Below are 16,951 nucleotides of genomic sequence, written 5' to 3'. Positions count from 1 at the left end.
AAGAAAAGCCAGAAAGGAGCACATGGAAAAAAGTGAGCTTTGGGGAGATGTTAGGATAGCCCACCCTCGGCCTGCTCAGGATTGACAGCCCCGGAGCAAGCTCATCTGATGCTCATCTGATGCCTCCCCCGCCCCAGAGTCCAGGGATCATCCTGTGACTTGGTCACAATGGCACACTTCCTTTCAGACATGAGGAATTACTTGCCTCATGACTATTCAGATTTAGTTATGCATTAGCCTAGATTATTTGTGCTTAGTTTGAAATGTTTTGTATTTAAATGTTGATTAGAAATAGCACAGTTGTGGAGTTTTTAAGAAATTCTTGTTGAGTAAAAATAAAGCTGAATTATACCATTTGCCTACGCATTCTATCTATAACTGATCAAGTTCATTGTCCTTTAAAAGGGAATGAATATAATGAACACATTTTTACACTCAAAGTTTTAGCCTAAGCACTCTTACCTTTCCTGTATAGGTTGAGTTGAAAGACAAATGGCTTAAAAAAAAAATTTGAGAAACACTGCTTCCATTTGAGAGAACTGTATTAGAATTTTTAAAGCTTTCTTCAAGATCATTCATGGTTTCCTGCATATAAAATGTCAACAGCAAATTATTCACTTTTATTCCACATTGAAGAGAGGGGTCGTCTTGAGATTGACACCAGCTCCCTCACATGCCTGTGGTCCTCATCCTGGTGCTGCTGGGAGCACCCATGCACCTCATTATGACTGCTGTCCAATCTGCAGTTCTACTAGGTTTAGACATTACATAGCCTGGGACCCAGGTCCAGAGAAACTCAATCCTGCCTCAGCTGCTGGCTAGCTTTTCCTCTTCTGCCAACTGGGATGTGTACAGTCCCTGAGGACCCACTCTGTTAAGCAGAGAAAGAAATGCAAAATTCACAGGTGTTAAGAACTACATTTCATGCTGTGACTTGAAAGGAGCAAGAAAGAGTTAAATGCAAATGTAACTTAGCAGATCTCATTGTTTCACCCCATTTTAGAAAGCAGTCTCTAAGACAAGGAAACAAAAGGCTAGGGCCACCCCCAACCCACTGCTCGTGGGTAGTCTTCCTGAGCCTCCCAGGCAGGAAGGGAGAGGGAGCCAGGGTAGGGAATTTTCTTTGGAGTGGGCTGAGCACTAAAAGAAGTTTCCTCACATCTGATTCCACAAGATGGCCATGGAGTGACTTAGCAAGAAACTTATGTTGATTCCATATCTATGTGTCCACCCTAGAAGTCATGCTGTCATCTTTGACTCATAAAAGATATCTGGTAGGTAAGAAGTGCTTTTTAAAGTTTTATGTGTTTGAATTTTTTATTTGAAAGGCAGAGGGAGCAGCGAGGGAGAGAGAGAGAGAGAAGAAAGACCTATCCATTGGTTTATTCCACAATGCCTATAACAGCCAGGATTGGGCCAGGGTAAAGCCGGGAGCCAAGAACTGCATCCGAGTTTCTCACAAATAAGGGGAACTGAGGCCAGACTAAAATGTTTGCCCAAAACCACAGAGCTAGACAGAATTAGCCCGTGTTCTTTCCTGGACTGGGCTGTCTCAATGCATGCATGCTCCAGGGATTCCCAATTTAAGAGCTGAAAGAATTTTGATAATCAACACCTTTCCCTTGCTAAGATTTATTCTGCAGAACTGGATGTGAAGCCTCATCAGGGAACGTTGCATTGAGGAAGTGCTTCCCTGTAGCTGGTTTGGATCCAAGAGGAATGCTCACACAACTCAATTGTTAATGGCCACTAGTGGAATGTTTCTATGGGAAACTAATTTCAGGTGTAGCTAAAATTCTAGGCTATTTCGTATTTAAGGTCTGCTGTTTTCTGTCCCCAAGGACAATAGTTTGTGAGCATAAGAAGTCTCAGACACTAGGCCTCTTTGGCACCATAAATAACATTCTGTAATCCAAGAAATTGGGGAAACCATGTCTGCTGCCTCAGAAAGGCTGGTCACCAGATCAGAGCCAAGGCCCCTTTGAGACCAGATCCTGGGAAAGTGAGTTTGCCAAATGGAAACCTGTTCTCCATTCAGGAAAAAAATACTTCCAGGAAGTATGAACTCATACACACTGGAACACCCAAATAAAGAGTTAGATTAAGTATATAAAGATAATATCATAAGCAAAATTCAAAGGCATTCTATAGCGGGTTTTATTTAGATTACCATGTTATAAATCTCAGAGTGCCATGGAAATTGTCCTGAAAAGATTGATAATAAATGCAGATTGGGGAGCACCAATAATAGTTAATCAGATGCACTATTTCTTCCATCTACATAGCCCAAATTTTTCCCTTTGGTTTTAATAACATAAGAATTCCCTATGTGAAACAAACTCCAGCTATAACCCATTATGAAATGTCTGACGGAGCTGCTTCCCCTCCAGGTAATGGTACAGACTGCCCTCAACACTGACTCTCTGTCCTTCCTAATTGATATTTCCCACTAATTCCTCAGGGTTGGCTTCTTCAAGATGAATATGAGTTGGTTTTTCATCACAATAACAAACTCCGGAGACAAGTTACCTGTGAAAGGAAGTTTATTTCAGCTCATGGTTTTGAAGAGTCACAGTTCAAGGTCAGGCAGCCCCAGCAATGAGGCATCTGATAAGAGTGGTGTGACAGCAACGTAGGCAGAGAGGATCCTGAGGTGATCCAGGAGGCAGAGAGAGACAGCACCTACATGGGCTCTCCTGAGAAAGCCATTGCACTTTTTTTTTTTGGACAGGCAGAGTTAGTGAGAGAGAGAGAGACAAAGAGAAAAGTCTTCCTTCCGTTGGTTCACCCTCAAGTGGCCGCCACAGCCAGCACGCTGCCCCAATTGGAAGCCAGGAGCCAGGTGCTTCCTCCTGGTCTCCCATGCGGTGCAGGGCCCAAGGACCTGGGCCATTCTCCACTGCACTCGCGGGCCACAGCAGAGAGCTGGACTGGAAGAGGAGCAACTAGGACAGACTCCGTCGCCCTGAACAGGACTAGAACCTGGGGTGCCAGCGCCGCAGGCGGAGGATTAGCCAAGTGAGCCGCAGCGCCGGCTGCCATTGCGCTTTGATCATGGTTCTCCACCCTAGCAAACTAATCCAGTCTGATCACTTCCTAAAAGCCTTACCTTCAGACAACATGACTGGGTTAAGTTTCCATTGTTGCAGCACCATTCCCATAGGACTTCAGACTCTTAACATCTGCATGACTTGGGGAGCCAAATCCTGCTCAGACTGTAGCAATGAACCGGTCTACACTGTCCAACTACAAGCCGCTGAAATCATGGACCCATTAGTCTGCTGCATGGTCTTTGAAAGCTCGATACCAACTTATCGAGATAAAACTAAGACTAGTTTTATTCTGTTTCCTTCGTGAAGAACAAACCATTCATTCACTCAGTGAGCATTTAAGAGAGCCAGGTGCACAGGACAAGAATATACTGGGCCCAGACTTGAACTTTAACCCCTGCCCTCAAAATCTTGTAGGTCATGTTGGTGTCTTCTGTATTCAAAGGTGTAGAGTTTTTGCTTCCTGAATTTTGCTTTCAGCCCTGCCTGAAGGTATTCCAGTTGTCTCTGTTGCTGAAGCAGTTGGTGGTGGTCCATCAGCATAAAAACAGTACAGATTCTTTCATTGTCATCTTGTTTCAAAGTCAAAATTTTCATCTTGATGAACTAAAAATGTGTATCTGATGAATCTTAGAAATATGCATCTCAAAAATGTTACCAGTGCACACAACCCACAAGATTCATAACCAGGTATGCGCCAGTGTCACAAGCAGCAGCTTCACCAGTTGCATCACAGTGCTGCTACATGGCAATACACAAAGAGGGGCCACGGTTGTGACACAGCAGGACGAGTCACCACCTGCACCACCAGCATCACGTCTGAGCACCAGGTCAGAGTCCCTGCTCCACTTCCCATCCAGCTCCCTACAGATGCACCTGGGAAAACCGCAGAAGATGGCCCAAGTCCTTGGACCCTGCCACTCATGTGAGAGACCAGGATGGAATTCCAAGCTTCTGGCTTTGACCTGACCCAGCCTTGACCATTGCAGCCACTTGGGGAGTGAACCAATGGATGGAATATCTCTCTGTTTCTCCTCTCTATAATTCTGCCTTTTCAAATAAATACATAAATTTAAAAAAAAAAACAATAAGACTATAAAATAATAGCAGTGAAGATGAAATGGTCGGGGCTGACCCTGTGACGAAGTAGGCTAAAGCCTCCCTCTGTGGCGCCAGCATCCTATATGGGTGCTGGTTCGAGTCTTTCCTGCTCCTCATCAGAGCAAACTCTGCTATGGCCTGGGAAAGCAGTAGAAGATGGCCCAAGTACTTGGACACTTGCTCCCACGTGGGAGACCCGGAAGAAGCTCCTGGAAGAAGCTTCTGGCTTCTTGGCCCACCTCCAGCTGATGTGGCCATCTGGGGAATGAACCAATGGATGGAAGACCTCTCGCTCTCTGTCTCTCCCTCTCTGTAACTCTACCTCAAATTAAATAAATAAAAATATTTTTATAAAAAAAGATGAAATGGACACTGAAGAAAAAACGCACACCAAATAAACCTGGAAAAAATATTTAAATCACCAAAAACAACCCGAAAAAAGCCTATTACAATGTTTTTTTTTTCTCCTTTGAAATTAGCAGACTTAGGAGTGAGGGAGAGTTGTTGCTATTTTCATTTTAAGTAATTATGACATGAGTATGCTAAAAAAGCAATTTGTGAGTGGTGAAATCACTCAATATTTCCAAGAATCTTTAAATATTCTCTGCTGTTAACAAAGCAGTCTGCTCCCAGGAATTTCACGGTCTGGTTTTGTGTTCAGTTGCAGGGTGTATCTGTAAGGGGCTGATTGTGCCCTCTGGAATTCATATGTTGAAGCCCTAACACCCTGGACCTCCGAATGGGACTGTATTTGGAAATAGGTTCTTTAAAGAGGTGACTGAGGTAAGAGGAGGCAAGACAGGTGCATACAAGGATGGAGACCTGACTGAGGAGGCTCAGAGCAGGCCATTAGATTCTCTGAGGGGTGCAGAACCTGAGCAGAACCCCCAGGGCTGAAGTCATTGTTGTCAGTGTCTGAGAGAGATGGCTCTCGCATTCCTGCTGCTTGGCCCCTAGACAACCCTGCTGCTGTTCTTCCCACCCCTGCTGGTGACACTGTTGACCAGCATCTTCCCTTTGTGCTTAAACTCATATTGTGGGTTTCTCTTGCTTGCAACCAAAAAAACTTAGCTCTTACAATTATGAACATATTAAAAGAAAACAATTAAAAGGAAGCACCTAGATCTATTAAGAAAAAAAATAGCAAGCTACAGAATGGTATGTATATTCCCATTTTTGTAAGAAAATAAAATGGAACCATTTGCTTAGACACAGAGTAACTCCAATATCAAGGAAGTGTAAGCAGAGTGGGAGTGAAGGATGGAGCCAGGTCTCCTCTCCTGCTGTTCCTTTTTAAATTTTGAACCATGCACATAATTTTGAAGACAAAGCTGTTTGTTTTAAATAAAAGAATTATGTGTGTGTGTGTATACACATGTATATATGCACTACTATGGATGATGTACTTTTGTGTGAAAAAAACAAGTAAGCTTGAGAACTGTAGGCAAGTATAAGCCCATTTGGACATGATTTGGGTATGATTTCCAATGTGTTTGTGTGTGCGCTTGAGTGCATGGTGCCATGCATATTTGTGTGTACACAGAACATGTGAGTGGCCAGTGCTGTGCACAATGGGTTAACACCCTGGCCTGAAGCTCCAGGCACTGGTTCTAGTCCCGGCTGCTCCTCTTCCAAATAGCTCTCTGCTGTGGCCTGGGAAAGCAGTAGAAGATGGCCCAAGTCCTTGGGCCCCTGCACCTGCGTGGGAGACCCAGAAGAAGCTCCTGGCTCCTGGCTTCAGATCAGCGCAGCTCTGGCGGTTGCGGCCAACTGTTGAGTGAACCATTGGATGGAAGACTTCTCTCTCTCTGCCTCTCCTCTCTCTGTATAACTCTGACTTTCAAATAAATAAATAAAAATTTTTAAAAAAGAACATGTGTAATGATACCAACACACGGATAGCAAGGGTTGCCTCAGGTGAAGAGATGTCCATTCCATTAATATACTTTTTTTCTTTTGGTTCATACTCTTTAAAATATAAAAGTGTAGGGGCTGATGATGTGGTGCAGTACATTAAACTGCTTTTGGCAGCACCTGCATCCAATATCTTGTGCTATTCAAGGCCTTGCTACTCTACTTCTGATTCACTTTCCTGCTAATGCATCCTGGGAAGCAGCTGATGGTGGCTCAAATGCTTGGGTCCCTGCTACGCACATGAGAAACCAAGATGGAATTTCTGGCTCCTGGCCTCACCCTGGTGCAGCCTCCACTGTTGTGGACATTTGGGGAGTGAGCCAGTGGATGGAAGATCTGTCTCTCTTAATCTCTCTCTCTCTCTCCCTCTCCCTCCCTCTGTCACTCTGCCTTTCGAATAAATCAATTTGTCTTTAACTATATATATATATATATATATATATATATAAAGTATATAACTTTTGTCACAAGGAATAGTCTGTAAAAGAAAAATACATAAGAGGCAAACCCAATAGCTTCTCTTTACACTGCCCAGTTCTTTCCCCTCACATGTGTTCACAAAGGCTCCAGTTGGCAAAAACGTCCTGGAAAACCCAGTGTACAAAGAATGAAAGGCATGAGAGTAAGGCCCCAAGAGAGAGAGGATGGAGACATTGGCAAGAATTGCTGCTGGCACTGAGGAAGAGAGGAAAGAGGAGACAAAAGTGAAAATGAACAATAGTTTTAGAAAATTAGAAAAAATATGGAAGATGTAGTAGCAAATGAATGGCAGTAGAAGACAGAAGACAGAAAATTTAAAACATTCAAAGGGCAAAGAAGAAAAATGTGCAAAAGAATGCAGAGACATTTTGCAAATAAGTCAAACAAATGGTCAATAAGTACTTGACAAAATGTTCAACAGCATTGTCATCAAGGAGCGAGATAGAACACACCTGTGAGGAAGGTTGACATCAAAGAGATTGACCACTTTCCAAATCTTAGTGAAGATTATTGGAGCAGGTGTGAAAGCAGCACCCACAACCAGGAGAGGAAGCAAGAAGCGGTTCATGCAATAGTCAGAGGAACTACTTCTATTTACTTTTTTTTTATAATTTTTTTTTTTTATATTTGACAGGTAGAGTTATAGGCAGTGAGAGAGAGACAGAGAGAAAGGTCTTCCTTCCGTTGGTTCACTCCCCTAATGGCCACCATGGCTGGCACTGCACCAATCCAAAGCCAGGAGCCGGGTGCTTCCTCCCCGTATCCCATGCAGGTGCAGGGACCCAAGCACTTGGACCATCCTCCGCTGCCCTCCCAGGCCACAGCAGAGAGCTGGACTGGAAGAGGAGTAACCGGGACTAGTACCCGGCGCCCCACCCGGGACTAGAACCCAGGGTGCCGGTGCCGCAGGCAGAGGATTAGCCAAGAGAACCATGGCGCCAGCCATTCCTTCTATTTTCAACTCTTGATTCTTGGACCCATTTTTTCTACATACAGGAGAAATTGTATCATATATTTAGAAAAATACCCTAATATTCCTAAGTGTTATCTCCCAGCTGTTACCATGAATCTTCAACAATCACTGTTCTATAACACCAGCGGTATCTAGCTGATGGCTTTTGTTGTAACAAAAGTGACCCTTTTGGAAATGTCATCTCACTTCTTTTGCCACTAAGATAGATTTCTGTCAGAAAGAAAATTGCAAGGATTAATATGATGGTAGATAAGACATAGAATAAATCCATATACATGGAGATGCTGAAAGTATGGTGGACAAGAAAGACAAATCTATGTCCAAAATAAGTATCTACTCCACTGAGGACACATTACTGCTCTGCTCATTAGGGGAGGAGTCTGTTCCAATCAACCTGATGCTGGGAGCTTGGCTGTGCCTTTCAGGGCCTGGTGCTCAATGGGGGCTCAATGTTGATCTCTACAGTTAACTGGTGGTGTGAGCCACATCAGCACTGGTGGCAATCTCCATGCAGAACTAACCTCCATCCTGCCGCCACGGCCCCCTTGTACCCAAGCACACTGAGAGGTAGAGGAGAGAAGCTCACTGAGATACAGAGTGAAGGATCCTGTCTTCTGTTATTGAGACCCTTTTCTGCTTTGAGCTCCTGATAGTGAATATGCACATGGGACACTCACTTCCCACTCTTGCACTCTGAGAGGTTTATCCATATACCTCGTCTATACCGTTTTCTCTTATCTTATCCCTGCCATTCTGTGACCATCTGCCTAAACCACTGACTATTGCCTCTGAATCAGTGTAGACATGCACTTCTAGTATTTTTTTTCTCCTTTTGAAGGTAGATAACCTAAGGTCCAGTAGATGTGCCACCCGCTGACAGATCCTTTGCTCCAATGTTCTTTAGGGTCATCTACTGCTATGGCAGTGCCTGTGGCCACCAGAGGCCCGATGGATGGGCTGAAGGAGAGAGGCAGGGCAGCAAGTTTCCTCTGTAGCAGTGGAAGTCTGAGCCACCTGCTCCTGAATCTTACCTGTGCCCGCAGAACCTTCTGAGTCCGATGTCGTGTTAGCACTTCATTTCATGCCCAAGTGTGTGACTTCTGGGTGACACCCAGTTTCTAATATACAGTTTGGGTCATGTGGTTACTTGGCATCCAGGTGTTTCGTCTCTGCTCAGACCCAGTAGCAATCCAAGAGCAGCTTTTCCAGAGGAGACTAGTTGTCCAGAAGTTCACCTGAGTTGATGGGACAGAATTGCCTGGGAGGCTGGGAGGCTGGGAGGCCTAGTGGCTAGAGTTCAAGGGAAGCGACCGAAAAGGAGAGAACTGCCCCCAAAAACAACGTCTAGAGGTCATCAGAGAGGCACCATGAAATAGGCAGGTGACTGTTGGTCAGTGTGTGTGTATGAACACTGCCTGAGGCCAGAACCCCATGCCAAGTTCAGTGGAACAATCCTCAGAGCTCACACACAGTCAGGACTAGTGCCTGTTTTTGAGAGCCACAGGGGAAAATTTAATTCAAAAACATCAGAGGGATTTCTCAAAAGAATTTGGCCTCAGTAGTAGGGCAAAAATTCAATCCTAGACTAAAGGGTGCTCTGAATCCATGAAACAAAGATTAAAAGCAGGATCTACAAGGAATGAATTGTTTCCAAACAACGTAACCACGTTCCAGGATAACATTCAAGGATGATCACAGGAATAAAAATCACCAAATAAAACGATCTCTGGCAGTAACTTGGGGAAAAATTAGAAGGCACACAAAGAAGCAGAAAATATAAGCTATCGTGAGAATCAAAATGAATCAATAAAAAATGAGCTAATTCTGTCATTTAAGACAGAATTAACAGCTAATGAGAGTAAATATTATTCCATATGTTCATGCAACTGAAAGGAATATTAAACATGATAGAGACATAAAAAAGGCATAAAAAGAACCAAATCAGAGATTGAACAAAAATGTCTGAAAAGAAAAACACATTATATGAGGCTAAGAACAGATTAGATATTGCAAATACATACACACTCCCAGAAATAGATGTATATATAAATGAACTTTAAGAAAGAGCAGTAAAAGTTGTTCAAAATGGTCTGGAGAAAAATGACTAAAACAAAAGGAAGAGCAGCAGTGAACTCTGAAGCAAATTCAAGTGATCAAACACGATTTTAACTGGAGTCTCCAAAGATGGGGCTGAGTATAACAAAACACTGGAAGAAATATTGACCAAGTATTTTCCAAATTTACTGAATGATAAATGCATGGATGCAAAAAGTTCAATGAATTCCAAGAATAAGAAATGTGAACATATAAAGACAACCGCGCCAAGGCACATAAAGAAGACATTGCTTTAAGGCAATGAGGAAGAGGCAATATGAAAAGTAAAAGAAAAGAGTACATTCAGAGAAACAATGGTAAGGTTAAGAACAAAGTTCAGGGGCTAGCACTGTGGTGCAGCAGCTTAAGCCTCTGCCTGCATCACCGGCGTTCTGTATCAGAGTGCCAGTTCCAGTCCCAGCTGCTCTGCTTCCAATCCAGCTCCCTGGCAATGCACCTGGGAAAGCAGCAGAAGTCAGCTCAGGTCCTTAGGCCCTGGCACCCACATGGGAGACCAGGCTCCTGGTGTCAGATGAAAACACAAACAAAGAGCAACCAAAACAATTTTGAGGGGCCGTCGCTGTGGCACAGCGGGTTAACACCCTGGCCTGAAGCATTGGCTTCCCATATGGGCACCGGTTCTAGTCCTGGCTGCTCCTCTTTCAATCCAGCTCTCTGCTATGGCCTGGGAAAGCAGTGGAAGATGGCCCAAGTCCTTGGGCCCCTGTACCCATGTGGGAGACACAGAAGAGGCTCCTGGCTCCTGGCTCCTGGCTCCTGGCTCCTGGCTCCTGGCTCCTGGCTTCGGAATGGCACAGCTCCGGCCATTGCAGCCAATTGGAGAGTGAAACATCAGATGGAAGACCTCTCTTTCTCTCTCTGCCTCTTTTCTCTCTGTGTAACTCTCTGACTTTCAAATAAATAAATAAAAAATCTTTAAAAAAATAAAAAAAACAAACAATTTTGAAGAAAAAAGTTGGAGAACTAGCTCACTTCAAGGATTATAATAAACTTACAGTAATTAGGAGAGTGGTGGTATTGGCATCAAAATAAAAAAGCAGGGACCAGCATTGTGGTACAGCAGGTTAAGCCTCCACCTGTGACACCGGCATCCCATATGTGTGCCCGTTCTTTTTGCACTGCTCCACTTCCGATCCAGCTCTCTGCTATGACCTGGGAAAGCAGTAGAAGACGGCCCAAGTGCTTGGGCCCTTGCATCCATGTGTTAGATCCTGAAGAAACTCCTGGCTCCTAGCTTTGGATCAGTTCAGCTCCGACCATTGTGGCCATTTGGGGAATGAACCAGAGGATGGAAGATCTCTCTCTCTGTCTCTTTCTCCCCCCCCCCCCCTTAGTGGATGGAAGACACCCCCCCTTTCTCTCTGTAACTCTTTCAAATAAAGAAAATAAATCTTTTTTAAAAAGTTAAATACACTTACCATTGCAGGTCATACTCCCCTCTCCCCTCTCCCCTCTCCCCTCTCCCCTCTTCCCTCTCTCCTCTCCTCATTGCAACCAAGGTATTTGGCCCAAGAGAAAGGGAATCATATGTCCATACAAAGACTGATTCATAAACATCTTAGAAGTTCCATTTGTAATAGTCAAAAGCTGTAAACAACTCAAATACCATCAAAAAAGTGAATAAATTGATCATCAAGTTGTAGTATATCTATACCATGGAATACTGCTCAGCAATAAAAACAATTGAGTCAGATAAAGATTAGGTAGTTTTTGCTTTCCCCATTATATACAATTCTAGAAAATGCAAACGTCTCCATGGTGACAGGAAGCAGATCGGTGGGGTTGAAATGAGGTTACAGGTGGGCACGGACGTGGGGAATGAAGAAATGCAGTGGCAGCCAGATTTGCTCACTCTCGTGACTGGGATGATGGTTTCACAGATGCACACAAATTAATAAAGTTTTGCACTAAATACGTGAAGTTTGTTTTTGGTCAATTATACCTTAATATAGTTGTTTTTAAAATGTTATCAGAGGAAAAAATAGCTGAATTGAAGCCAGTATTCACCCAACTATTGGCTGGTGGGTATTTCTCTTGATGTTATATGCACTAAATTTTTTCTAGTCCATCGAGGAAGTCCTATTTAAGAAAACTCCTTGGGGCCGGCGCTGTGGCATAGCGAACTAAACCTCCGCCTGCAGCGTTGACATCCCATACTGGTGCCAGTTTGAGTCCTGGCTGCTCCTCTTCTGATCCAGCTCTCTGCTTTGGCCTGGGAAAGCAGTAGAAGATGGCCCAAGCGATTGGACCCCTGCACCCATGTGGGAGACTCGGAAGAAGCTCCTGGCTCCTGGCTTTGGATCAGCGAAGCTCTGGCTGTTGTGGCCATTTGGGGAGTGAACCAGCAGATGGAAGACCTTTCTCTCAGCCCCTCCTTCACTCTGTCTATAACTCTACCTCTCAAATAAATAAACAAAAAACAAAGACCCTGACACCTGAGTCCTTGGGAGCCCTGGAAAATTTGCACAGTGGCAGTCTCAGAATTTTTTAAGGGCAGATTTCCATCTGTTGGCTTGATTGCCTTATCAAGGTATGCAAGACACCTGAAGCCACCTGCTTTCCAGCACCTGTTTGCAGGATGTCATCAATGCAGCAAACCAGCCTACAGTGCTATGGCATGATAGTTCTATGATCTTTGTGGACTTCACAATGACAAAGAGACAGGAAGTCTAGCCAGGGAAACAAAATAGCTTCCAGGGTCAATAAGAAAAAGACACATCTAATAAAAATAATTTTTAAAAAGACACCTAATTAGTGAAAAGACAAAGTGGTTATAAGTGTAATGTGGGAACAAATATGACATAACATTACAATTTTTTAAAAGATTTTATTTCACGTATTTGAAAGGCAGAGTGACAGATAGAGGAGAGAGTGTGTTCGAGAGAGAGGTTTCCATCTGCTGGTTCACTCCCACAAACAGCTGCAACAGCCTGGACTAGGCCAGTCTGAAGCCAGGAGCCTGAACTCCATCTGGGTCACACATGTGACGGGGCCCAAGTACTTGAGCCATTTTCTGCTGACTCGAAATGGCACTCCGATATGGGATACTTGGACTCTGAACCCCCAAACTGTGAGCCAAATAAACCTTCCGCCCTCCTAAGTCAGTCTTCTTAGCTATTTTAGGCAAAGCAACAAAAAGTTCACTAATATAGTTCTAGATTGTGGAAACCATGTAGGCAAAGGTTCAAACTTATCAAAATGTATCCATTAAGTATGTGGGGTGAGTGTCTGGTGCAGCAGCTAAGATACCAGTTGGGATGCCCACATCTCACATCAGCACACTTGGATTTAAGGCCTGGCTCTGTTCCTCAGCCAGCTTCCTGCTCATGTGTACCTGGGGGGCAGCAGGTGATGACTCAAATACTTGGGCCCTTACCACCTAAGTGAGATACCTGGATTTTGTCCTGTGCTCTTGGCATCACCCTGGCCCAGTTCCAATTGTTTCACACATTGGAAATGGGGATGAACCAGCAGATGGAAGATGTTTGTCTGTTTCTGCCTTCTCTCTCTGTCTCTCTGCTTTCAAGTAAAGTGAAAAATAAGCAAGTAAAAAAATTTAATATGTGAAATTTTTGTAGGTCATTTATACATCAATAAACCTTTTTAAAAAAACTTTCATCTATCTACATAAGTTTTCAAAGTTACTAACAATTTTACTACAAATTTATCTAAAAACACAATTATCCGGGTCTGGCACCATGATATAGCAGGTAAAGCCTCCGCCTGCAGTGCTGGCATCCCATATATGGGCACCAGTTCAAGTCCCAGCTGCTCCACTTCTGATCAGCTCTCTGCTATGGCCTGGCCTGGGAAAGCAGTGGGGGATGGCCCAGGTCCTTGGGCTCCTGCCACCACGTGGGAGACCCGGAAAAAGCTCCTGGCTCCTGGCTTCAGATCCGCCCAGCTCCAGCCGTTGTGGCCATCTGGGGAGTGAACCAACAGATGGAAGCCCCCCCCCCCCCCCGCCTCTCTGCAACTCTGCCTTTCAAATAAATAAATAAATCCTTAAAAAAAAAAAGACCAAAAAAAACCCCACAAATATCCAGACTACTGATTTATTTCCTTTATAATGTTAATACTTTTTTATTTCCCTCTTGTAAACACAGAAAATAAAAAGGAAAACTGTTGGTGGTCAGGTATTGATGTGAATATAAGATCATTGATGTGATGTTTACCATTATTTTGGTCCAACCTTTACACTTATCCATATAGTTCTCCTGGGTAGTATCAGGTTCATTTAAAAACTCAGAGGTCATGGGGCTGGCACTGAGGCACAGTAGGTTAATCCTCCACCTGTGGTTCTGGCATCCCAAATGGGGGCCAGTTCTAGTCCTGGCTGCTCCTCTTCCAGTCTAGCTCTCTGCTGTGGCCTGGGAAAGCCGTGGAAGATGGCCCAAGTCCTTGGGCCCCTGTGCCCACGTGGGAGACCCAGAAAAAGCTCCTGGCTTCAGATCAGCACAGCTCCGGCCGTTGTGGCCAGTTGATTGAACCAATGGAAGGAAGACCTTTCTCTCTGCCTCTCCCTCTCACTGTCTGTAATTCTGCCTTTCAAATAAATAAACAAAATCTTTAAAAAAAATCAGAGGTCTCTTAAAAAGTGTTTGAGTTTTTTTTTTAAACCACAAAACCCTGTTGTAAAATGTGCCTGTCTTCATGATCATTATTAAAATATTAGTTAAAAAGATCAGTGAAATCAACAGTCATAATCAGACCTTTGAATCAACTGCAAAGTTTATAACAAGGCCTGGCTCAGCCTCACAGAGTTGCACACGTGGAACACATAAGACGAGTTGTGAAGGGGCCAGCACTGTAGGCAGTGGGTTAACGCCCTGGCCTGAAGCACCAGCATCCCATATGGGCTCCAGTTTGAGACCCAGCTGCTCCACTTCCGATCCAGCTCTCTGCTATGGCCTGGGAAAGCAGTAGAAGATGGCCCAAGTCATTGGGCCCCTGCACCCATGTGGGAGACATGGAAGAAGAGAAGCTCCTGGTTCCTGGCTTCGGATTGGCCCAGCTCCAGCCATTGCGGCCATCTGGGGAGTGAACCAGCGGATGGAAGACCTCTCTCTCTCTCTGCCTCTCCTTCTCTCTCTGTGTAACTCTGACTTTCAAATAAATAAATAAATCTTAAAAAAAAGACAAGTTGTGTAATGGCATTTTTCATACAAGCTCTTTTTTTTTCTAAGATTTATTTATTTATTTGAAAGGAAGAGTTACAGAGAGGCAGAGGCAGAGAGGGAGAGGCATCTTCCCTCTGCTAGTTCTCTCCCCAGATGGCTACAATGGCCAGAGCTATGCCTATCAAAAGCCAGGAGCCAGGAGCTTCTTCCGGGTCTCTCCTTGGGACATCTTCTACTGCTTTCCCAGGCCATAGCAGAGAGTTGGTTCGAAAGTGAAGTATCTGGGACTCGAACTGGCGCCCATGTGGCTCTGCAGATGAGATGCTGGCTCTGCAGGCGGCGTCTTTACCAACTATGCCACAGCGCTGGCCCCCCATACAAGTTCTTATTTCAGTGTATTTGAGGCATGCAACAAGAAATGCTGCTGCTTCCCATCAGCCGCCAGGCAGAGCTGGATAGAATTCACACCGTCTTCTCGCTGTCAGGCTCACCACGGGAAGCTTCCGAGCCAGGGCTGCAAGTATAACAACTCCAGAAAGTTTCAGGAGCTTTGTATTTTCCCAGAGAATTTTTGTACATCAAATTGACACAAATTGACAAGTGCTTGGGGCCCCTGTCCCCTCACAGGTAACCTGGATGAAGCTCCTGGCTCTGACTTCAGCCTGTCCTAGACCTGGCTGTTGCAGCCATCTGGGGAGTGATCTAACAAATGAAGATCTCTTTCTGTCTCTCCTTCTCTCTCTTTTTTTTTTTTAAAGATTGATTTTATTTATTTGAAAGACAGAGTTACAGAGAGAGGTAGAGACAGAGAAAGAGGTCTTCCATTCACTGGTTCACTCCCCAGTTGGCCACAACGGCCGGACCTGCGCCAATCCCAATCCAGGAGCCAGGAGATTCTTCTGTGTCTCGTACATGGGTGCAGGGGCCCAAGGACTTGGGTCACCTTCTACTGCTTTCCCAGGCCATAGCAGAGATCTGGAGCAGAAGAGGAGCAGCTGGGACTAGAACCGGAGCCCATATGCACTGCCGGCACTTCAGGTACCACTGCACCACAGCGCCAGCCCCTGCCTCTACTTCTCTATCTGTAACTCTGCCTCTCAAATAAATAAATACATCTTTAACCCCCCCAAAAAAAAACAAAAACAAAAACAAAAACATATTCAGTTGGCAAAGGATTGTTCTGACTAGATGGATATGAAACAATCGATTTTTACCACTCTCTCCCCATAGTGAGGTTTAGGGTAGATATCAAGAGATCCAGCTTAATGCAGAGTAAGGTCCCACACGCAGGACATCATTTTCCTGGCTGAATAAACCAGGCATTGGGTCAGAGTGAAGTAGCAAAGGAGACAGTCTTAAGGTGGTAACCCAGGATACAAAACCCAGGTTGCTTTCCAGTGCCTGCTGTTGTCCTGAGTGTTATACTCAGATGGGGACTTAATGATTTGCATTTGTCTGTTTTTGTTTGTTTGTTTTTGGATCCACATCATTCCTGGACCCCACTTCCAACTTCCAACTTCAATCTGCCACCACTGGGTGGATGTTTATTCCTTCTCTAAGACCATCTGAAATCTGGCTTCCCTAGGCAGCCTTGCTGAGTTCCTCCCTTGTCTGTGTCCCCACCCCATGCTGGACAGGCCTCTTCTGTATGTGTGCCTGTTTGACCACAGCTCAGTGAGGACACAGAATGAGTCTGTCCTGCTCCATAGGCTGTCTCCACAGCCCAGAACAGCGCCTGCTTGGCATGGAGAGGCAACCCAACGAATCAACAAATAAGAGAGGGGAAATTATTATAAAAGGCATTTGAAAGTATAAAATAAAAAATGAAGGCAAAGTCACAAAACTCAGAATTTCCGGGATATTTGTGTTCTTCAAGAGCACATTACAACTGTAGCATAATTGCCTGATTGTAAATAAAATGAGCCTGACTGTTGGAGAGAAGGTGAGATTAGACTGCAGCAGCCCAAGCCACTGGTGAAAAAGCTGCAGGAAGAGCCTAGAGGGAATCTGGCTTGGATTAGGGGAGAAAAAAGAAAGGGGAAACACGTTTCCTCTCTCCCCAATCATCCTGCAAAAACGACGTCCTGTAACAAGCTGACAGAGAGCAGGTGCCATTTGAACATACATAACAGCTGTGCCAGCTCGTGTCTGCACCCAGCAACTGGCCAGGTGGAAACTCCTGAGTCTGGTGGGGGAGA

The sequence above is a fragment of the Oryctolagus cuniculus genome, chromosome 9, assembly GCF_051225735.1.
Source record: "Oryctolagus cuniculus isolate XC-2025 breed Fujian yellow rabbit chromosome 9, ASM5122573v1, whole genome shotgun sequence".
Classification (NCBI taxonomy): domain Eukaryota; kingdom Metazoa; phylum Chordata; class Mammalia; order Lagomorpha; family Leporidae; genus Oryctolagus; species Oryctolagus cuniculus.
This window is presented reverse-complemented; position numbering follows the sequence as displayed.